Here is a 24,330-nt window from a genome sequence, read left to right as displayed (position 1 = left end):
ATAAAGGAAGTCAAACAAAATCAGGTCTCCCGCTTCCTCAACCCCGCGTTGCACTGATCCCCAGACACTACATGCTACCCATGGAATGTGTGTTCCGCGCAGCCCGAGTGTCCCCTGCCCACTGCAACCAGCCAACCGCTGGCCCTCCTTTACCTTCCACCGCCCTTTACCTGGAGAAGTAACCCGCTGCTCGCTGCCAAAGCTGCTTCCCTGCTTCACTGCTGGACACCGCCCTGGCCGACAGCAGGGTTAGACACCTGGCCACCCCTCCGCTCCCCGCTGGCCTCCAGCTCCCTCCCGGCTCCTCCAACACAGCACACCCACCAACGTGTCACCCTGTCCCCTCTGTGCCTTTAAAATCCTAGTCTAACCTCGGGAGGCCCGTCAGGGTCCTGCCCATGCCTCTTGCTCTGAGCTACCACCCAGGGGCCACGTTTCTCTAGACCACCGACTAAGTCCTTTCACTTGTTTGGCATCATAATCGAACGCATCCGGTTTAGTGGGAAAGCAATGAATTTTGGAGTCTAGCTCACCTGCATTCAAACCCCAGCCTGTCAGGCCCACACAGCTGGCCTGTCGGCCACAGGAAGCAGGACTCCCTCTTGGTCACAAATCCATACTCAGCTGACGGTGCAGTTATCCATCTTTCACTCTTTGCCTCTCACGGTTCTAGGCGCTTTCCAGGAATTTTTCTGTCCAGTGTGCAGAGCGGCCATCGTAGCAGTAGCCAGACACCCTGCCTTTGTTTTATTCTGTTTTTGCACTTTTCCAGCTCATCACCTGTGCCCGTGATCCAGTCCTTCCCCCGCCCCAGCCCACCTCCTGGAAGCCACTCCATGTGTTTGGTTTCCGTCTTTGAATAAGTTTTGTGCATGAAGAATTGTCTGGTCGGGCTGCTCCGGATGGCTGTCCCCCTGCTCTCTGGACACCCCGACTGAGCAGTGCCTGCTTCACCTACACCCTACGCACGTGACTGACATTCCTGCGTCCTTGTCCCGGGCCCCAGCTGGTGACGGTTCTTACCAAAGGGCTGGTGAAGGGCGTGCCCCTCTGCTGGTTTCCCTGGTAACCGATGAGCCCACCAGACGTCCATTCCCCTGTAACTGGTCGTCTCCCCTGCCCCCGGGAGCGAAGGCTGCCGCCACGTCCTGCCCACCGTCCTCTGCGCACAGTGGGGCGTCACTCCAGGACCCTGCTGCAGACGTGTAAGCCCCCATCCTTTAAACCACTGATGTCTCTGTCGCTGACTCCGGACTCTCTCTTCAGTCTTGAAGCTGGGCAGGCACAGGTGGGCACAGCCCAGAAAGAATATAGAGTAGAACCTGCCTATTTATGTTTCAATTGACCGGCTGGCATTGGGCTGGGCACTCGCTCTGCTTCCTACGTACTTCACTCTAAGTGTTCTGTGACGGGTCTAGTCCACGGCTGATGCCCAGGGTCCCTCCTGCGTCTCCACCGCGTTTACCCCCCGCCAAGCCATGCAGACTTCGCCACCACACATTCTGTTTTCGCTGCACTGGACGCTGTTTAAACGTCACTAGGTGCCTCCAGACTGCTGTCAAAGCAGGTATCCAGGCCCACTCCCACCCCATCACCTGTGCACATGGATTTCCTTTCCTATCCATCCTTTACCAGTAATTGGATTGATGTTGAAAGTCCAGTGGGTACACAACAAAGGAGCGATGCAGTTCACTCTGGCATTTCTCCGATTCCATGAGTGCTGTGTTTCTTCGTCGCCCGCCCTCCCCAGCACCCAGCTTCCTCTCTTCTGAACCGTAGACTCATTTTCTTGGCACATTTTTCTTGCGTTTCCTCCTTTTTTCCTTCTTAATTTTAAGAAGTATCCCACCTACTCTAGTTGGCCAGCCCTTGTCGGTTTTAGATGTTGATGGTGTCTTCTAATCCATCACCCATCCCCTCACCGTGCAGTATCTTCCATTGAACAGAAATACAACATTGTAAATCATCAGATCCGTCCCTTTTCCTGATGGGTTGTACTTTTGAAGTACAGTTTAAGAATTCCCTCCCCACCCAAGATTATAAAGACACTCCCACATTTTCCTCAGCTGCCTTTACAGCTGTATCTGTCCCATCTGGGTCTTCAGTCCTTCCAGAGATGACCTTTGTTCGGCCTGAGGCTGCTGTCCAAGGATACTTTTCTCCATAGACTATGTCACCTCTGTGCCATTACCAGATCACTCATCCTCTCCTCACTCGTCCGTGCTGTCACACGCTGGGCTCCCAAATTTCTAAACACGTTTCTGAAATCTATTTTCTATTTCTTTTGTCTATAAGTCAGTTCTCCCTCCAGATGCAGAATTTTCCTTACTACCTCTTTCTAGTGTGTCTTAATATCTGACAGTTTAATTCCCCCCTCTTTTTTCTTTTTCAAAATGTCTTGTTTATTCTGGACTTTTATTGTTCCATGAATTTAAAATGGTTTGATTTTTTTAAACAATCATACTAGAATTTTTATTGGAAGAACGTTACAAGGGTAGATTTATTGGGGGGGGGGAACAGACTTCACAATGCCAAGTTGCTTCATCCATGAATATGGTATATATCTTGCCTTTGTTCGTATCTGATGTCATGTCCTTTAACAGATTTTTAAAAATTATTTCATAAGTTTCTTAGGCATTTAGTGTAAATTCTTTGATCATTTGTAGCTATGGCTGCTGTTGTGAATGAATTTTCACTTTCCACTTTATTTCTTAGTTGATTGTTGCTGGTTGAAATTTTTTATAGAGTTTGCACACGTAGAGAAGCTTCTCATGAGACATAACTGAATAGAAAACTCCTCAGCTTTCTTGGGTCACAGGATTGAGCTTTTAACCACACAGACTAGTGGCAAGCACTGCTTGCCCTGGGAGCAGACCTGACCCAATGCACAAACACGGTGAGCAAGCTGATGACCCTGCAGCCAACAGCATCGCCCCATTGTCACAAACCTGGACTTTGTCCTCAGGGCTGCCTGAGCTACTCCACCTATTCCTGTGTCCTGTTGAGAAAGCGTCTTACCCTCCTGAGCAGTTTCCTCCTCTGTAAATGGGAACACGACTATAACAGGCCCCAGGACGCTGATTTGATGATTAAAGAACATGGTGCACATATAGCGCTCAAGAGTGCCCAGCCTACGGTCAGTTCTCAGTACGGACTAACTTTACTATCACTAGCTGTGAGACCACAGGAAAATTATTCAATCTGTTCGGGCTTCACTTCCTTCATCAAAAAATAAAAATAAAAACCTTGAGTTTCCTTTTCCCACCTACCTCAGAGTCCTGTCACAAACACGAAATAGGAAAATGGAAAAATCACTTTATACACTGTAAAGTGCTATGCCCACCTAAGGTTATGATAGCCGTTGACACCCCTGTTCGCTCCCTTTCCATTTTCTCTTCAGAACCACTTTGTCCATCTTGCTTTTGCGTACATCTGTCCATTGTCAGCAAATAATGATTCAAACACACTGTCTGGGTATCTGCTATCTGCCCTGCAAGGTGCTAAGTGATTCCAAATTTACAAATGCCCCCTTCCTGCTCATCCTAACAACCCCATGAAGTGTCACAGAGCATGTTTCACATGGACTCTCAGATGACCAGTGGACCAGGACCCAGCCCGCTTGATTTTCTTAATAGTCACGAAGAAAATGACTCACCCAGGAACATAGATTTTCCTCCTGAAAACAAAACACAACCAAAAAGCCTTGCCTGAGGAGTTTTGATCCTGTGGCTAAAAGTTCTCAGGACTGACGTCAAACATCTGCTGGAGATCAGACGTGTTGAGAAAATGCATGATTCAAAGGAAGAAGAGGACACTGGGCAGGGAAGAAACGTTGATCGTCTCTGCGTGTCAGTGTGGTGGCAGTGACACTATTTACGGTATCTTCTTTAACGATACCTACAACCCTACGCACACGCGTGCGCACACACACACACACATGTTGTCCATCTGTAACCTCATTTTACAGAAGAAACTCAGAGTCAGACATACTCAGTCATTTTCCTTGAGTCACAGAGCCAGAAATGTATGGTGTGATTTTGCTGCAAAGCCTATAGGACTCCCCAGGTTATACAGTCGTACATGGGAACAGGAGAATTTAACTAAATGGCTTGTATTAGTTTAGAAACCTTCAGAGGCCACTCCAGATAGTTCACCCAGAGAGAGGTCTAACAGAGGGAGTTGTCTGCAGGCATTTTTGAAGAACTGAAAAAACAAGGTGGTGGTACCCACGCCAGGAAGCCCCTGCTCCCCCTGGGATGGAGTCCATGTCCTGGAAGTGCTGATCTGCCCCTGCTGCCCGCACACTCACCAGCTGGTACGTAACTTCCCTGTCATTGCGTTCCAAGGGGAGAACAGAACCAGAACCCCACGAGCAGACCAATGTGGGGCTCTCGTTTTCAGGCTTCCAGCTCCCACCCTACAGAGGAGACCACAGAAGGACAAGCACGGAGCTGAGCTGCAACAGGACACGCTGGGCACAGTGAATGGTTTATTGAGAGCGCTGTTGCAATCAGAAATTTACTTGGAAAATTCATGAAACTTTGCTCAGGAACAAAGAAAGCAGGGCTTTGAGTTGCATGTGAGTGTGTGTGCGAAGAGACCCAGGTCAGCGTTGTGTTTATCTCTTCCACTGCCTTAGGGAGCATTAAGCACAACTAATGTGATCACTTAGGGCCGGTTGAGCCGAATTCAATGGTAGGAACCCTAACTTTCCATGAAGCTACAAGATAAAAGGATGAATTAAAGTGGGCATTAAATCACAGACTTCTGATATTTCACAGGGTGGAGGAAAAGCTCAGAACCACAGAGCCCAGTAAGACACGGCTGTGCCCCTGGAGCAGAGGCCATCGCACAGCTCTGGAGGCCAGAGCCGGAAATGCAGCTCCAGCAGGGCTGGTCCCCTCCATCTCAGCCCTGAAGGAGTATCTGCTCCCAGTGTGTTTCCAGCTCCCGGCCAAGGCCAGGAAGCCCTGGTATCAGCTCTGGTATCGGCTTTGGTATCGGCCCTGGTATCAGCCCTGGTATCGGTTCTGGTATTGGCTCTGGTATCGGCTCCCTGGTACCATCCTTGGTATCAGCCCTGGTATCGGCTCTGATATCGGCCCTGGCACCAGCTCTGGTATCGGCCCTGCTATCAGCTCTGGTATTGGCTCTGGTATCAGCTCCCTGGTATCAGCCTTGGTATTGGCTCTGGTATCAGCTCCCTGGTATCAGCCCTGGTATCAGCTCTGGTATCGGATCTGGTATCGGCTCTGGTATTGGCTCCCTGGTACCATCCCTGGTATCAGCTCCCTGGTTTGGGTTCATCACGCCAGGCTCTGCCTCTGTCATCACAGGGCCTTCTCCCTGTGTCCTCACGTGGTCCTCCCTCTCTGCGTGTCTGTGTCCAAACCTCCCTCTTTTTCTAAGGACACCAGTGGTATCAGACTAGGGGCCACCCTCCCCGGTATGACCCAACAGCCCTATTTCCAAATAAGCTTCCACGCTCAGTACTGAGGCTTAGAACTTCAACACAGCTTTGGGGAACACAGTTCGACTCCCGGCTCTCAGGAAGCACATGAGACACCAGTGGAAGTTCCTCCATGGGCACAACATCAGTAAGTCATCCAGGTGATTAGGATGCTCTTTCTGGGGGACCAGCTCCCAATTTCCCAGACATTCTGGGAATATCTAAAATAGACAAGTTTTATGTACCTATAAAATTAAAATTTGTTTATTAATGGAAAACATTGCATAAAGGAACTTCTAGTTTTCTAATGCCTACTTTCTCCGGAAATCACATGGGATGCTTCACATATGCTATTTCATCTTCACCATCACAACTGTCCTCCAAAGAGCTACTAGCACCTCCCTTTCAGAGCAGAAGAAACTGGGGCCCAGGTAGCTGAGGAAGGTGACAGGTTAGTAAGCTGAAGAGCTACATTTCAAGGCCAGGTCTGCCTGACTCTTGAGACAGAGCCTCTCCCTGCCATGTCCACCAGGTCCACTAAGAGCTCCTGTGGCCTCTGCCTGTCATCCCCCTCCTCCCTGCCCACCATCAGAGGCCCCTAAGTTCCAGGCTGCCCTGCCCCGGGTCCTGAAAGCCTCATGCCTCTCTGTCCAGCCTCCCAGCACCCAGCCTCAGAATCAGGCAGGAATTCTCGCCCCTGCCTTAGTTGATCCACAGATGCCAGGAGCCATACTGCCTGCCTGGCCCCCCCGGTTGTTTGGGCACCCTCCCCCAGCAGCACCTTTTGGAAAAGCCACAGGCGACACGGGGGCACAGATCATTAAAATTGTTTTGGATGTTGCCAAAGGGAAGAGAACTTAAATATCATTTGCTGTGGTCAACATCATGGCCCAAGATGTGAGACGGGGGCTAGTAAGAGCCCCCTCTGCCCCCTGAGAGTTTTGTGCCCACGCTTTCTGGCAACCAGAGGCTCTCAAGCCCGTATGTCATGGTGGCACAGTGTGAAAGTAGCACACGGGTGAGTGGGGAGAGACATGGCTGCCATCGTTAGCGCTACCCCTAAACCCCAATGACCTTCAACGTGGAGGGCGTATTTGGCTCCCGGAAGCTTACACATGCACCAGACGAGCTGCTGAGGCCCAGCGACGCCCTTCTGTTTTTCATGCAAAGACTCCAAATATTGGATGACTCTATGGATAACATTTGGAGGTGTTACATTTCTTGGATGAGAACAGGGCAAGAAAATCAACCGATTTCACTTTCTGTTTTTGTTTAAGGAGTTGTCAAAAGATCTACCCCCTTTCCAAGATGCCCCGGCCCTAGATTCAGAAAGTCTCCTTTGTCCTCCTCTCCTGATGAGCGAGGGGTGTGGGAGGTCTTTATGAAACGGCACATGTAAGAGAAGCAAAGAGGAAAGCATCCCGAATGGTGTTTTTAGGCATACCTATGTTAATTTCACAGTTTAGACCGGTAATGATAGAAGTCATTTTTGCAAATTAAAGGTCAGGTAAAGTAAAAATTATGAAAGTACGTTCACAGCATAAACAAGTGAAAGATGCCAAAGACTCCATCGGGGCGGTGGGGGGAAGCTGAGTGTCCTGTGATGGGCACAAGGTGCTTTGACTTGTGAACCTGAGACACGTCAGTCCCCTGCCCGAGAGGCAAACAGAGAATTGCCTTTTTCAGCCTTTGGAATCCAGTGTGAAAGTTGCAAATGTACCCACCTTTCATTTTATTTCAGTAACCTACTCTATTATTGACAGACACCTGGGCCATGTGGTGTTTTCTCCTGTGCATAGAATCTAAGAAAAAAAGGAAAGTTTGCAATGCAAAGTTTCCTTACCCAATGGTCCCCGTGGGAAAGGGAAAGCCAGGTGTTAGCATCCTGAGGTCTGTTCAGTTGGAAAGAATAGCGGAGAGAGGAGATTGAAAACAGCATCACAAGAAACGTGACCCACCGAGCCCACTGCCCGGTCCTTGCAGCGCCTACTGACAAACTGGTCACTCACCCAGTACCTCTCTCCGCTCTCTAGCAACCTTGGGAACCAGGGTTACAGAGAAGCCAGCATTCAAACCCGGGTCTCTGGCACCCACTCAGGCGACTCCACCTCTATAGCTTCGTGTCCCGATTCTTTATCTGGACATCTGTCACCATCCATCTCCAAGGGCCTTGTCTTCACTCACAAACCATCTGACCAGGCTGCATTTTAAAAAAGCAAAACAAAGCTCAATCCGAAAGATAGAATTCAGGTTTTTAAATTGGGTGCATGTTGCCTGTGTGCAGCCAAACGACCAGCTTCTGTTGAGGCCCCTCCTGAAGCCTGGGTGTGTGACTGTGCAGAGAGCCCAGGGGCCAGAGCTCAGAAAGGAGAGCATGCGCAAGGCCAAGGAGGCGGGAGCAGGCCTGGGGGGCGAGATGTCCCTCTGCCGCCATTGCCTGCAATGCTAGATGCACAGGCTGGCAGAAAATGCTTATCAAAGAGAACTTCCCCCAATCTGATCATCATAATTGATGCAATGTTCTGTGTCAAATCACTTCCTGTTTCCTGATTGCGGCTAAGAAAAATGTGATTTAATCAGAGCGTTTGCCACAGTTCAGAGCCCCTGCAGCTGAAACCAGGTGCAGCCCTCCACCCCGCTTCACGGAAACACCAGGGCGGCCCAGGATGCAAGACTCCTCGCTCACAACTTCAGCCACAGCCACGGGAGGAAAAACTGCAGACGCTGTGGGAAGAAATTGAGGACGACTCCACAGCAGACGCTCAGCCTTGTCAGAAGTCAGCTCATCAAACCACCAGTTCCTAAGAGACTCTGGGATGCGTTCTCTCTGGATGAAGACGGCACAGGGCTGAGCTACGATTCCCACCCAGGGACCTTCTGCTCTGCCCCAGGGTGACCCCCCACCAGGTCCCACCCATCTCACCATCCTCTCTCAGGAATGTTGACCACAACCCACACTCATTCGGGGGAAGCTGCTTGTTTCACACACACGCTTTTATCCCCATTTCACACCTGAATGAATCAAGAACCAGAGAAGGGACCTGCACAAAGTCGCGTAGCCTGAAGTCTCGGGGTCCAGCCCCTCCAGCAGTGTCATCGGGGAAAAGGCCCTTCAACCTACAAGCTCCTTCCTAAACCTCGAGTGTCTTCCATTCCTTCTGAAATGTCCCTTGAATACTTCATACGTCTGAGGCATTGTTCCAAGCGCTACAGATACAGAAGTTTTAAAAGATGAGCAAGCTCTCTGCGCTTATGCCACTTATACTGTAATGAACAGAAGTCAATAATAAAACAATAATAGCTAAGGCACACAGGATGGGAAAATAGCGACAGAGGAAACGTGGGAATGTGGCGGAGAGCTCTGGGTGCGGAGGACCACCCTCAGAATAGGGGCCCAGTGAAGGCCCCCCACGAGGAGGGACCCGCGAGGATGCCTGGAGGAGGGGCATCTGGAACAAGAGACATGAGCCCACACCAGCCCCCTGAGCGAAAGTGTGCACGGCCAGCAAAGGCCAGGGGGCTGGGCCGTGTGAGGGAGGGCAGCGCGGCAGGCGGTGGCCCAACCTCGGGCATCGGGGACCATGTACGGGCTGCAGGCTTCTCCCTAAAAGGGGTGGGAGCCACTGGAAGGTTTTGAGCGGGAGGTGACAGTACCTGGCTGAGCCCACAGCAGGCCCGTCTACATACTAAAAGTGCAAGGGCAGCAGGGGGGCCCCTGGGGAGGCCGTGGCCACAACCCAGGGGAGAGATGCTGATGGCTGGACCAGGAGGTGAGAGGCAAATTCTAGATGTATCCAAAGGTGGAGTCTGCAGGATTTGCTGATGGACTGGGTATGGGAGTGAGGGGGACAGTCAAGGGTGACACCAGGATTTCTGACTTAAGTGACGGGAAGCATGGGGTGGCCAGGAAGTAAGATGAGGAAGGCGTTAGGAAACCCTCTTCTTCTGCAGACGATACATGGACTTCATCATCCCTCCATCACATCTGTGCACGTTCACAGGACTCACACCAAACTCCTTACCGTTATGTACAAAATAGGAGCACCCTTTAAAAGGTCCACATTCTCATTCCCTCAGAAACGACGAAAAGGTGTCTTTTGGCTGAAAATTGACCCGTAGTTATTTAATGTTTATATGGTGAACTCATTCCAACGGAAACCACCACGTAATACCAGGAAAACAAACTCTACACGTGGAAAACATCTTGTTTGTCAACCATACACTCTTTTCTCAGTATAATCTAGAAATACAAATTCTTCATTTCTACCAACAGTCATAAGTTCTACTGCTTTTTATTTCTGGGTAAACATAAAGAGGGCTGAAAGCCAGCAGTGTGGGTAGAGACGACCAAGTCCCTAAGATCAAAATGTAAGCCTCTCAGTAGACATGGGAAGGCTGGCAGAGCCAGCCGTCACCTTAAAAGTTGCCGTCACCTTTCTCTCCGCTCGTAGTCCCGGCCTCATGGGCTGTTTCTCATCAGGACCACGCAGTCACCTTAGAAGTCTGTGGGCCCAAGTCTCTCACTCTCCCCACTGTAATCCAGCCTGATGCTGCACCACATGTGTCTTTTTAAAATGCAAACTTGGTAACTACACTCGTCAATCCCTTCCCATTGCCTACGAACCAGAGTCCTGATTTCTGAATGGAGTACAAGTCCTGCCGGCTCTCTCCGCACTTGGCTTCGCCTCATTTTCTCTTGCAGACGCTAAGCTGAGCCTCAGTAGACTCTGTCCTCTTTCCTGAACACGACCCAGCAGCTGGTGAACCTCCATGCCCTCCAATTCCTGAAGCACCGTCCCCTGTACTGCTACCCCTTCCTCATCCTTCAAGACCACGTCCTACGATACAATCCTGAGATGCCTCCCAGATTCCCCTTGCGAAGCTTGGTGCCCCTCACAGATGCGCTTCCATCACCACCCTTAGCATCATCTCCATCACCTATGTCTTTGGCCCTGACTCACCTGGAAGCCCCACCTCCTCCAGGCTCCAGCCCGATGCACCTGCAGCCTTTCCATGGAGCAGGTTTCCTGCCCAGAAGCGCGGGACACTTGAATGTCTCTAACTTGTGGTATCAGTAAAATTCAAAGAGCTTGTTACCCTCAGACCTGGAGCCATGATCCAGAATCAGGAAAAAATACATAAAATGTATAAAACAGGCATCTCAAATTAAAGGCTGCAATATAGGCAGGAAGGGGCAGATTGAAATCTTCAGAAAATTAACCGACGAATTAGAACCACGAAGGAGAGCAAAATAAGCAGATGTGAATTATGAGATGAAACCTAAGAGCAGGCGAGCCTCAGAGAATTCCAGAACAACTTAGAATTCCAGAAGTAAGCAGACTGCACCTGCTCAAGGTTGAGCACATCCTGCTCCGAGGGGGAGACTCAAATCTCAGGCTCAAGGTGGGTCATTAATATCATGGAAAAGTTATTAAAAACCTTGGAGTTATGTTGACTTCATATATATATATATATATATATATATATATATATATACACACTACGTCACATTAGCAATGAGGTCATAGATTCCCTACAAATGAAAAAAATCAGGTCACCGTTAACTATGATATAAATAATTTTAAAACTTCAAAGAATATTACTTACAAAAGGTTATATTCAAACTCAAGGCTGACAAAAAGACCTGGCCAGAAAAGCAAAGAAATTATAGGAGTTATGAAAGAAATTTTTTTGAAAACAATCCACTCAGAATAGAATTTAAAACTACAAGTATGAGGTGAACCGAGTATCAAAAAGTGAGAGTAAACAGTGTAACAAGTAAAGCACAAGATTGGCCTAGTCCTTAAAAAGTAGTAGAAACAATACAACCATTAATTAAGGACATACGGACCAACAGCTCTGTCAATAGCCAGGGTCTGAAATGACAGCGTCGTCACTGACTGAAGGATTTATTAGAAAGTACTAAACATCTCATCTTAGGGACAGGCACAAAGACATTCCTGATGTCGACTGCTCTGAAGAAACACATTATCTCTCCAAGATAAAAGTGCATCGTATATATCAAAATGTAAAAAGAAAACGCTCAAACACTCATTAAAACATACATAAAACCAGAAAGCACAAGTAGGACAAAGACGTTTAGAGTGAAAAAGTAACCACACACGAGGGCGGTGCCGAAGAGATACATCTAAACCAAAATGACGAGGGCACGGTTCAAAATTAAGAAATCTGCAAAGAAATATCAAGTAAATATAAACAACAACGTAGGAGAATTAAGATTAGGAGTAATAAACAATAAAGAATATGAGAAAATTGCATTGAAAGCAATCCAGAGGGTCATTATAATTTCGTACTAGGAGCAACACGCAGTGAAGTTATGTGTTATACAGGCTACAATCTCTACCTCAATGCAACAAAGCTAAGACTTTTTGAATGAACCAAAAAAAGGTGAATTTGGAGAGAATTCTAAATAATTTTTAAGTTAAGGAAATAAAGCAAAAATACCACTGTAAACAACTTAGAAATTAATGATGATAAGACTACAGATGAAAATTCATGATCTGTCGTCAGAAGAGACTCAAAGCCTTCCATGCCTGCATTACTGTTCAAAACTGAAATTAAAAAAATGCAATTCAGAACAATAGTATAATACTTTCGCCCTAAAATGGGCCAAAATTATTTTAATAATAATCAAGTTGGGTAAACTGTAAGGAAATGGTCAGTCTCATGTCATACTAGTGGAAATGGGCATGAGTAAAACGTTGCAGAAGAGAAATTTGCCAGTAAGTAGCCAAAAGCCCTTAACCTGTAAGCTCCCTTTGTGACCCAGCAATTTCACTTTTAAGAATTTACCCGAAGAAGGTAAATTATCACGGAAGTATAAAAAGATTTATCTCCAAGAATTTTCATCACAGCATTGTTTATAATAGAAAAATACCGAAATGTACTGGAACAAGCCATAGGAGGAGTCGAGTGACACGCTCTATCCAGGGAAGGCACACGTCTCCTCGCGGCAATGGCGTGTGACACTCCTCACACTGAGTAGAAGGGACTGGCTGTGTCGTGCAGGTGAGGGGGAAAGGCAGCTGGAAAGCAGGAGGCATGGCGATGCCAGGTTAGTAATAAACAAATTTGCACACAAAAACATATGCCCGTCAAATAATTACCATCCGTTTACTTCCTCAAAACACATATTGCTACAGAGCAGAAGCGAGAGATTTTTCAGTATTTGGATTTCTTTCTTCTAATTTTCTAGCATGAATATTAGTAATTTGCAATCCTCCTGGTAAAAGTTATGAGACACAAACAGAACATCTTGAGCGAAGGTAGTTACCATTAGTAATCGACATGCACAGTATCCCTCTTCTGTACCCAGCTGAGCTAGTCCCTTTCAGAAACACCCAAGAGACAGAATTATGGGCTGAGAACACACTTGGACAAGTCACTCCTTTAACTGATGAGAAAAGGGGTCTCAGAGAAGGCAAGTGACTCACGAGGCTCACTCGGGTGTTGGAACAGAACGAGGGTCAGAATCTCCACCGCCGGACTCAGCCCAGTGCCTGCAAAGGGCCCTGCTCCGCGGGAAATGAATTCTATTCTGTGTAACTACAAAGAAAAAGGGGGAAATTCGGTAGCACTGCTTTTACCAATGGGAAAACCTCTTCTGGTCCTCTCTCCCATTGCCGAATAGGACGCAACGGGAGGAGTGCCGGTATATCACGTCTAACTGGATGCAGCCGTAAAGCCACGGGCGCTGGGCCTGGAGACAAGTGTCTCTGCTGTCCCCAGTAGCAAGGCGCATTCCACCCTGGCCACACTGTGCAGGCGAGCGGCTATTTCTGTGTTCCAACCCCAGAGGAGCGGGCTACTGAAGCACCGATTTCAAATTTGCTTTTAAATCCCACTTGGTTGCAAAGGGCAGTTTGCTGTCTGGGGTGGGGCTGGCAGTTAGGATGCCTGTCAAGTGGCAGTGGCCCCCCAGCTAGAGGGGAACTGCACTCGCGGCTTGTGGCCGGACATCTCCCACTCGCGGGGTTTTGAAAGTCTTTGTGAAAAGCGAAGGCTTGAAAGGGAAAAGGAAAGACTTCCCGGAACAGCCTTGGTGGGAGCTCCACCAGGACGCGTGTCTCCATGGAGACCAAGGTCAGCTCCGGCGCCAGAGAGGCAGCTGTCTCAGCCTCGTGTTCAGCGGGGACAGGAGCTGCCAGATACCCACACGGAGGACAGAGATGCTGCAAAACCTCCCGTGGGTGTTCTCACTCGCCTGACGCCACAGCGAGGTCTGAGCAAGCTTCATGGAACAGGACGTGACTTAGCTCACGGAGCACAGGTTCCCCAGGTGAGGAGGGAGACGCAGGCCTCTCCTCAGGGAGCCGGGAGGCTCCCGGAAGATCATGGCTACAGAAGCATCTGGCCAAGGGCTGTCGGAGACGGCAAGATCAAAGGCATCCCTGCATTCAACCGTCATTCATCAAATACAGAGATCCAAGGACCAAACTGAGCACTGAGTGGTCTCAACAGGTCACCAGAACCCAAGAGGAGAGTGAGGGGCCTGGACCAGGACTCGGGGTGCCAGAAGCCGAGGGTGACAGGCGGGGGTGACCGGGCACCGCTGCCCGAGGCTGGGCTCTGCCCCCCAGAGGTGAGGGCGTGGGGCGGGACCGGGGCCGGGGTGCGGCCTGGCCTGGGAGGAGAGGTGGCCAAAGGGCCACAGGGAGCCAAAGCGAGCCCCCGACTCCAGGGAGGATGACATGCGGGCGGAGACGCTTCTGGTCCGCAGGGAGCCGCTGGCCACCCAGGCCGCGCTCAGCCCCATCTGTCACGCACATACACGCGCGGGCCTTCATGGATTCATGCAGAAGTCAGCCCCGAGCTCCAGCCCTGCCCCGGCCGCCCCGGCCCGGAGCCGCTGCCGAGAGCCCCTCCCTGGCTTCCCGCCCAGCCTCCAGCCACAGCTTCTCACCAGCCCAGGGCCTCGGGCTCCCTCCGGTCCTCTGCCGTCCGTGCTCCAAAAAGGTTTTGGCTTCGAATATGGTGCGCCCGTGCCTCGTGTAGAGTTTCCATTCCTCAACCTCGTGCCCCCTTCGGGGTCCGCAGGAGCCCCCCTCTCCTCTCGGAGTCTGTCCCTGCTCAGCCCCAGTGCGGCTGGATGCCTCCCTTCCGTGTTCACCGTATCCCTGCACAGACCTCAGCCGTGCGTCTGTCTGCCGCACCAGCTGGGACTTCTTTGCGGGCGGTTTCTGTCTGTGTCCCCAGGCCAGACCTCACGGGGCCCCTGCACAACATGCGTGCTCAGTGCACACTGCAGCCACACTGAGTGTAGTCCAAGCTAAGCCCCACTGGCTTCTTTGTCCCCTGCACGGCGCACCCCACACAAGGTAGACGGGCTCCCCAGGAACGCTTCTGCCCTCAGCGCTCGGCCCCTGGCTGCCTGAACAGCCAGGGCGTGCGGACTGACCGGGTGAGAAACACACGCCGCAGGGCAGCCACCGCTGCCCGTCCCGCTCCCCTCTCAGCGATTCAGCCGTCAGCTCGGTGCTTCTCACTGGAGGGGCTCAGGAAGGATTCGCTGAGTGAATAAGGAAGGGTGTACGTGAGTTCCCGGCCTCCGACTAGCGGTCAGACGCGCAGGAGGTCAGGAGACGCGGGTCCGGGTTCGGTCCTGCCGCCACAGCCTCTGTGTCCTGAGCTCTGGTCTGACACTTGGGCCGGTCACTTAGCATTTCCAAGGCTCAGTTTTCTCATCTCGAAGTGGGATAATCACCAACGTACATTTCGTTTTTGTGGTTTTGCATGAATTGTAATATAAGACCACACATGTGAAAAGTCATTATGAGCTCCAGAGCACTTCATTCATTCATTCAACACACGTTTATTGGGTGCCCACGACGTGGCAGGCACCGATCGAGAAACCGCGGATACAGTAGTTTTCAAAAAGCCCTCCAGGGGCTTCCCTGGTGGCGCGGTGGTTGCGAGTCCGCCTGCTGATGCAGGGGACATGGGTTCGTGCCCCGGTCTAGGAAGATCCCACATGCCGCGGAGTGGCTGGGCCCGTGAGCCATGGCCGCTGAGCCTGCGCGTCCGGAGCCTGTGCTCCGCAATGGGAGAGGCCACAACAGTGAGAGGCCCGCGTACCGCAAAAAAAAAAAAAAAAAAAAAAAGCCCTCCAAACACCCTTTCCCTCTAAGCTTTTACATAAAGCAAGCCCGGCTCATTGTCCTACGCTACTTTATGATAAGCACATCAAATGTGTTCATTAAATATTTGCTGAGAAATCAATGTATGCCCGCAACGAATTCCTTTACAATGAATTTATCTTCTCAACAAAAGACTTTCCTTATCTAAAGTCACAAAGAAATCAGTTACTTTATTCACCGAACGTACATTGAGTACCTACTCTTTGTCAAGAACCTCTAGCAGTGGAGGTGAAATGAGAAGCCTGAAGCTTTCCTGCTCCCAGCGACAGCACATCTATTAGGGGAGGTGGACAAGTCGGCAGAAACAACCCCAGGACATAAAATGCTAGAAACACCACAGCAAGGCTGGGGGTCAGGGCAGGCTTCCAAGTGGAGATGAGGACCCTTGAGCCAAGTCTCGAAGGATGAATTTGAGTTTTCTTCAGAAATGAGGGCAAGTCAGACCACAGCGCAAGGAAAGGCGCCGAGGAAAGACAACGGGGGTCGTGGTTGAAGATGAGGTCCGGGTATCAGAAATTAGGCTGGAGAAGCCAGCCCTGGGCTGGTACCCACTTTACCCAGGGGGCCGTGGGGACACGGGTGGATGCAAGCAAAGGAGGAGCCACGTCAAGGTCATAGATCAGGGAAAACCCCTGCCAACTGTAAGTGGTGTTCTCATTGGTGCGAACGGGGAGACGTGTCTAGGGGCAAAGAGATTAGAAATGAAATACTTTGAAAAGAGCCAGCTGCTTCCATATTGACAAATTCTGAGCTAAACCCAGCTCCTTCCATCTCTTTACCTCTGTGTCCACAAGAAGACATCCTTATTCAGCTCCTCCTCAAGCCTTCAACACGCAACCAACTGTGGACACTGCAAATCATCCTCAGGCCAGAAGACATGACATGGAAAGTGTCTGGGGCTTCCAGAGAGAGGGTGAGGAAAGCGGCGTCCACCCCACGCCCTCAGCACTGCCTCCTGTCCCTTGCCTCTTGGTCACACCATGGCTGGAACCTGGCTGGGCTCAGCACCCCTCCCCGTGTCCTTGCTGCCGGTTTTTCATGCTCTAAGGTGGTATGAGACAGTGTCTGGTTTAACATAAAATTATAGATCACAGCAATTTAAAAAAGTCCACTGTTTCGGCACATGCCTTCCCTTGAAGACACTATGACCTCAGTGCTGCCCGTCCTGGACAGGTGTGTAACCTCATTCTGAGTGAGAAAAGCACAAGACACGGGATAACACGGCGGAACTTCACTCTCACAGCAGGTTTGTTCCAAGAAACTGGATTAGGTGAGTATCGTGTGACTCCACGTTACTTCCCAAGGTCCACTGGGAGACACGTGGTCCCAGCCTCAGCTCCCGGTCACGCTGCGTGCTGCTGGGGTCCCCTCCCGACAGCTGCGTCCTCCATCCCCTTGGTCTAGGACACGCTCTGTCCCCCTGGTCCGTCCCTCCACACTCAGCACCCAGCCGTCCTGCAGCCTTCCCTGCCACTCCCTCCCACTCCCTACTGTGCTGGTTAGAAGGACTTTCCCCCCAGTGAACTCCCCCCAGTGACCAAGTGTAGGTTTTGGCTTGAATCTGTAGGCCTGCCTGATGTAAAGTCATTTGTAGCACAGGTTCATGCAATCACCAGTGCCCAGAAAGGAATCAGAGTTCAAACCTGCAGCTTAGACTCATGTGGAATGGAGACCATGGCCTTGGGCACATCCCTGCAAGGACCTGAGAAACCCCCCATGATTTTCAGGGCTGCTCCGGGGAACCAAATGCTGCAGCCCCTGACCTCTTAATGTGCCCCTGAGAGAGCTCCCGGGTCCATCATCCCCAGGTCATGGTCAGGACACCCGAGACCACACTCTGTTGGGCGATTCCTGAGCTGAATCTCAGGCCTTCCTTCTGGGGCCTGTCAGTGCACTTGAAGGAGACTTCAGAGCCTCTGGGAGATCTGCTGGCCCAGCACCCCCCAGCCAGGCCGGAAGACTGCTCCTGAAACAGCACAAAAGCCCACTCTTAGATTGGTGCAAACAGGGGACGCCATGTACTGAGATTCCCTGAGCAAACCTGAAGGGCCTTCATTTGCCATTTGCTCCAAAAGTCTACAGATCAGGAGAATCTGGCTCAGAGAAGTAAAATCCCTGCCCCAAAGCCAAGTACAAATTCAACTGACTTCCAGTGCCGGAGAGCTTGGCCGGGTGGGAAGAATTCCCACTCTGCACCGACAGGCCACGAGAGCTTGGGAAGCTCCCCTCCGGCCCTGTTTCACCCTGGAGGAGGTGCGGTGACGGCCTGCTCGTGGCCACAGGAGCAGAGCGCATCGCAGGCTCAAACCTGGACGTGGTACATCACTCCTCCGAGAAGACCAAGCCCACCGCACCCATCTGTGTCACCCCATTTCCTGCCCCCCGGGGGCTGGCTTCCGTTTGTGGTGGTTGGTTTGGGGCTGTGGCAGGGGTGCCCCCCAGCGAGGACAGGTACATATATCTGCTTAGCCTGCCTGGTTGAGCAAAGGTACGAAGGAGGCAGGGAGAACCCCAGCGTCCCGGCTCCAGGGCCCCCTGTCACCGGGCACAGGTTCTCACTGAGCCCTGCCCGGTCAGGGCTTTGCCTTCCGCTGTCCAGGGTCCTGAAAGTTAACCCGTAGCCGTTCCTCCTGCCTGTGCCTTGTGCATTTCTCTCGTTTCTCCTCATCCATTCCTTCCCCAAACTTGAGTTCACCATAACCACGGCTCCACGTGGGCCTGGCAGCCCAGCGTGACTGAGCCCTCCAATGCGAGGACGGGGATGGACTCAGAGTCAAAAGTGGGGCCAATGCTGTGGGCGGGTGTCTGTCCTTCCCGCCACCTGTGTCCTCCCTGCCCCTCCCTCCAGCGGTGAGGCTGGCGGTGAGTGGGATTAACTTAGCAGCGCACTGTGCCTTTCCCAGTGATGACTCTTTTGTTCAAATAACCCCTGCGCAGATAGTTTAACCCCATAGGAAAAGGCTGAAGTTCCCAGAAGGGAGCTCTGTCCTCCTGGATGTGGCTTGGCAGGGCAAATGCTCACTTCGTTTTCATTTTAATTATAGCCCCTCTGCTCCAGAGGGTGGCACAGATGACGGCCATTTATTGGAAAAGCCCCAGCCGGCATCATCTTCCTGCCTTTAATGGCCGGACTCAGGGGTCCTCCACGCAGAGCTCTTTCCAAAACAGGGGCTGGCAATCACGGCAAGACGGGCATCAAACGAGGGACTCGAAAACTAGCTCCCACGGTCGCCTGGATTCCCACCCCCTTGATCTCCTTCACTACAGTTCACACATTTTTCTTGAGCACGTCTGTTTGAGAGACGGCGCTCCGAACCCTTAGGGGAGGAGGGTAGGCAGGAGGGGAAGGAATAGGCTGCAGGGAGGACCCTGATCTCCAGAAGCTCGTGACCGGGAGGGGAGACGTTGCCCAGAGTAACTGCTGACCACTGACGGGCAGGGCGCTGGACGTGCAGAGGGGACCCCGGCCATCCCTTGGAGCAGAGCTCACTGGACGGCGTCTAAGAGAACAGGTATGGTTTGAAGGGCATCCTCCTGGTCGGAAACCCAGAAGGGGGGGGCAGCGGAGGGGGCTGGAATCATGACAAGCAAGGATGAGGCAGAGACGGACAAGGTGAGACACGCTCCATGTGTCTGAGGCCGAGGAAAGAGCACCTGCAGTGGAAGGCACATCTGGAGAGGGCGGAGGCCAGCTTTGTCACAAACGGCAGGCTCACCGCTCTGTGCCGAAGGTTCGGGCAGGCGTGTGAGATGAGCAAGACCATTTTAACAAGATTCACCCTCCTGGTGAGATTCAGAACAGATTGAGGAACCATCAGGAACCTCACGGGAGACTTCAGGGGCGAAATGCTGAGTCCAGGAGCCAGGGCAATGCTGTGGACACAGCTCGGGAGCCAAGCTGACCGTCCGTGTCCTGGTCGCCTGCCTGCGAGCGTCACCCCCTAGAGGAGGCACAAAAACAACCACTCAGGTGTCACTGTCAGAGAAGGGCAAAGGGGAAGAGCCTCTGAGAGCAGCTCGCCCAGCAAGGAGACGTTCACCCAGCAAGCCATCAGTGCAGAAGTCAGAGGAACTGGGCAGAATCACTCCTCTGCTGAGCTTTCATTGTAGCCTCCTGAAGAATAAACGGAAGGAAAAACCTCACCACGCGAAAAAGATACCACCGCCTTGTGTATGTTTAAGACGGTGCAAAAACTGGACACTCGTGGCCCTGAAGCTGCACATCTATAAGTTTGTTTTTGGTTTTATTTTTTTACATCTTTATTGGAGCATAATTGCTTTACAATGGTGTGTTAGTTTCTGCTTTATAACAAAGTGAATCAGTTATACATATACATATGTTCCCATATCCCCTCCCTCTTGCATCTCCCTCCCACCCTCCCATCCCACCCCTCTAGGTGGTCACAAAGCACCGACTTGATGTGAGAAAGCACCTGGAGGTTGGAAATGCCGTCTCAGCTGATTTAGTGCCCTCAGCCCCGGGGAAGGCGCCCGGAACCTCTAAGTGCTGAATAAATGGCTGCTGAGGGGATGGGAGTTCATGTTGTGAGTTCCAACTATGTGATACTAACAGCCACCACTCACCGAGCGCTTACCAGGAGCCAGGCGCGTCATCTGGCTTCTAATCCCTGCAACAACCTAACGGGGCAGATATCATCCCAATCGTACAGACGGGAAAATGAGTCTCCAGGAATTAAATCTCACAGCTGGAAAGGCAGGGGGCTGCCGCTCAGCCCACCTGGTCTGAGTGAAGTCCACGTGCACGACTGTTTACCAGGCAGCTGGCCCAGCACGTTGATACACAAAGGGGCCTGGGGTGACGGTGCGGATGACACCGTGATGCAGACCTCAGGCCCGGGTCCTCGCCACGACCGAGCACCGACCCTGTGACCCTGCTGGCAGCATGGGGAGCCTCGTCCTGACACGTGCCCACGGGTCAGGACCTCGGCTCAGGCCCTTCTTGCCCTACCGTCGGGAGAGGGGCGCCATCCAGGCAGCAGCTCAAGACAAGACCCTGCTTCCTCGCTTGCAACCGGCAGACCTGTAACCCTTCACCTGTGACCCCTCAAATACAATCTCAGGTAAAGGCCTGGGGTTTATCTCCATCCAAAGAGCCCCATGAAATCTTTAACTCCCCTTTCGGAAAGTGACCACGAAGGACTAGCCTGTGGCGTTTGCAGGTGAAGTGCACTGACCGTGGAACCAAGGGCGGCTGCAGGGCCCCAGAACTCCCCGCACCACCCCCTCCAGCCCTGGGTGTACCTACAGGGAGGCTGCCCTCCCTCCCACCTTGGCTCCAGAGCCCTAGACCCCGCAGGCTGGCCTAGCCCAGGAGGAAGGGCTGCTCCCTCACCTTTGGCTCCCAAAGCCACCAGCGTTCGCAGGGACGGGGGTGCGGAGGAAGGAACACAGGCCCGGGGGCCAGAGCACAGTCACCGTCACCCAGCCGGGCTCCGCGGGGCACGGGAAGGAGGTGCTGCTGGCCCCCGAGAAGGAGCTGAACCTCTGCCTGTTCCTCAGGTTAGCCTGTGTCTGAGCACGTGATCTCACAGTCCCTCAAAGGCCAGTGGACACGTTCCAGCAGCAACAGGTCCCCTCCAGACACAGGCACAACCTGAACCGCCAGGTCGGGGATGAGCAAACCTCCCAGCCCTTTCCGAGGTACGTGGTCTCGCCTTCCCGCGAGCTCCTCTGGAAGCTCACACACCAGCTCTCCTGCACTGCTCCTTCCCGTCAGCTTCTGGGGGTGGGAAAGCTAGTCCCATGCAAACCAGACATGTCCCCAGGGTCCCACCAACACCTCTCCCCACCCCCGCCTCGCAGGGAGCGAATGCACTGCTCCCCGAACTTAAAACCTAACTGTGGATGTAAATATGAATAAAATGCAATGCACCCTTCCACTATTTGATGACTCAAGAATGCAGAAACTGTAAAAGATAAGTTATGTCACATTACTATGGGCCGGAGTATTGCATCACGTGGCGGCAGCCCAATGCCAGGGGCCGTCTGTCACCACTTGAGGTGTGCACGGATGCTGGTCCCACCGTGAAGGCCACAGACCCTGGTGCTGTTGGAATCGGTGGCCGGGCTCCCCTCGCTAGTGGACACCAGGGCTGCCTAGTCTTGGCCCTGGAAGCTGTCCCCACACAGGGCCACAGGGCTCAGCAACTACCAGCTGTTACTCCGCCGGCTCCGCGCAGACGGGGACTGCAAGTGGGAGGGTAGAACTGCTGGTCGTGGGTGGACCCGTCCTCAAAGCAGGCCCCGAGCTCTCGGCCCCTGATGCCCTCATCAGTGTGTGTTCATGCATCCCTGCCCGTGGGTACCTCTGCACACCTATAACAACGAAGTTCGTATCCTTCTCTAGAGTTGATCCCGAGAGGAGAAATTGGCAAACATGCACATTCTAAAATACAATATCCTAAATAACATTTTACCCTCTTATTTTATTGTATATACAGCAAAAGAGCTTCCCCTTGGTAACTGATCACAGCCAGACCCTAATGTTCTTAAAGATAAGAGCAATTATAATTATTAGAGAAAATGCAAGTCAAAACTACGGCGAGGTACCACCTCACGCCGGTCAGAATGACCATCTCTAAAACGTCTACAAGTAATAAACGCTGCAGAGGGCGTGGAGAAAAGGGAGCCCTCCTGCACTGTTGCCCTCAGTAAATTAAAGCATCCAAATGCTTTGTAACGTGTCGGGATGTGTTTTATTTTTTTGTACTGGAAAGTTGTTGTTTACGATGGCAAGATCTATAAAATGAAGCATGTGACCTAAAAAAGAAGATCATCTAAATAAACTTATAAAGGAAGGGATACACAGAAGGCTGGTTCCTGTATCTGATCATTGATCTCTTCCCTCAGTTAGGAGGAGATCAGCATGGAGTGGGGTCATGAGCCATGATGACGCAACTGAGAATAGACAGTTCCTAACATACCACATTATAAACCCACTGTGCCCGTGCCCTCTGGGGACATGACGGGGGGAGGGACAGGAGTCAGGGAGGGCCTCTGGGAGCAGCGGGTTCCTGGGCCGAGCACGGGACCCCGCACAGGTGCGCTGGGGGCACGTGCGGAGCACCGGCCCCTTGTCGAGCCCCCCAGTCTAGGGTGGGGTATGAGCTCTGGGGGGTGTGGACACAGAAACCAGGACCCGGGCCACGGGGCCCCCGCACCTGCCCTGGCTGCAGAGGCCCACGGGCAGAGGCGCAGAGCGGCGCCGAGGACAGAAGAGCAAAACGAAACAGATGCGTCAGGAGGAGAGAACTGTTCGGGCATGAATTTGCCGCAGGGGGCAGGACAGGTTAACGGAAAGCGGCCTCCGGGAGACAAGGGCAGGGATTCCGGCTGCGGGGCAGTGTCAGGGGACGACACAGCAATGAACAATCAAAGGAAAGTCATGGGAGAGGGCCTATATAATAGAGCGTGTAATTAATGTGACAGTAAATCCTGTGTGCAGCCCAATTCCAGTTCTGTGTTATCTCTAGCAGCGTCTAATTTTACCTCCCCTATTAAATTCTAGCTTCTTGAGGGCAGGGAATGTGTCTTACCCTGTGTGTGCATTACCGTTCCATAGGTCCTGCCTCAGTGATTTACATATGAAAGCTGCTTGATACGTGTTGATGGATTTTATCTGATGACTCAGCAAGGAAACTGAACCAGGGAAGATGGCAGATTCAGAACAGATATAAATAAGGTGTTAGCTGGTGGGAAGGCGTCTACCCTTATCGCTACCTACCTACCTAGCTACCTACGCTACCCTACCGTACAGGGAGATGGCGTCTACCTTATCGCTCACCTGGTGTGTGTCCGCCCTGAATAACACGGAGCAGATGTGGCCCCTGGGCCCGAGGGACCTCCTTCTCCATGGAGCGGGGGTTGGAGCTCGTGGACCAGGTCAAGGAGCTGCCAACGAGGGCCTCACGACAGGCGACACCTGGCGAAGACATCATCCCCACAGCACCCAGGGCCCGGGCCCCTTCTGGTCATAAACATCCGTAACCTCAGCTGCCCTGTCTCCTCTGTCCCCAAGAACAACTATGCTGGTCATTCTTATTTCAGTGACGTTTTTGTTGTCATGATGGAGAAAGTGGGAGAGAAAAGAAAAATGAAGCACATGGTGACATTCACTCACGCATCTGTGCAGACAGGGACTCTGTTTAGCTCACGGCAGATACAGGTAGTCCACGAAATGGCAGTGTTTGAGGTGCTCTGATCCGGGGCCCCACGAGCCCCCCAACCAAGCCCACACTGGACCTCGTCCCACATTCTGCGTCAGAGCCTTTTTCCTACAGAGACTTTCTGGCGTTCTTTCTCCCAGCCTGGTCCGTAATTAAATATTTTTCTTTTCACTTTCCATTGATTCCCTCTCCTCCTCTACCCCAAAGCTGTAGGTCACAGCAAGGCAGGGAAGAGCCGGGGGCATCCCCGTGTGAGACCCCGACACGCGGCTTCTCGTGGAGCTGGTACTTCACCTGCCTGCGCGGTGCTGACCAGAAGTGCATCCTTTCCCACGCCTTCATTCTGCCTCTTTGGAATACGCTCATTGACATTTACAGACATGTTCAGGGATTTCTTCACCTTAGCAACCTACACGATTATAAATAAAAGTTAATGATTTCTTCTCTTTCATAAGAAGAAGGTGTACTTTAAAATACTTCACTGTCGTCTATGCTATTAGGATCAAGGTTAACCAGTCAAGAATACACTGACAGGTAA

Source organism: Aethalodelphis obliquidens, unplaced genomic scaffold (assembly GCF_003676395.1).
Source record: "Aethalodelphis obliquidens isolate GAN/ISIS:26980383/991018 unplaced genomic scaffold, ASM367639v1 scaffold12, whole genome shotgun sequence".
Classification (NCBI taxonomy): Eukaryota; Metazoa; Chordata; class Mammalia; order Artiodactyla; family Delphinidae; genus Aethalodelphis; species Aethalodelphis obliquidens.
Note: the sequence above shows the minus strand (reverse complement) of the source record.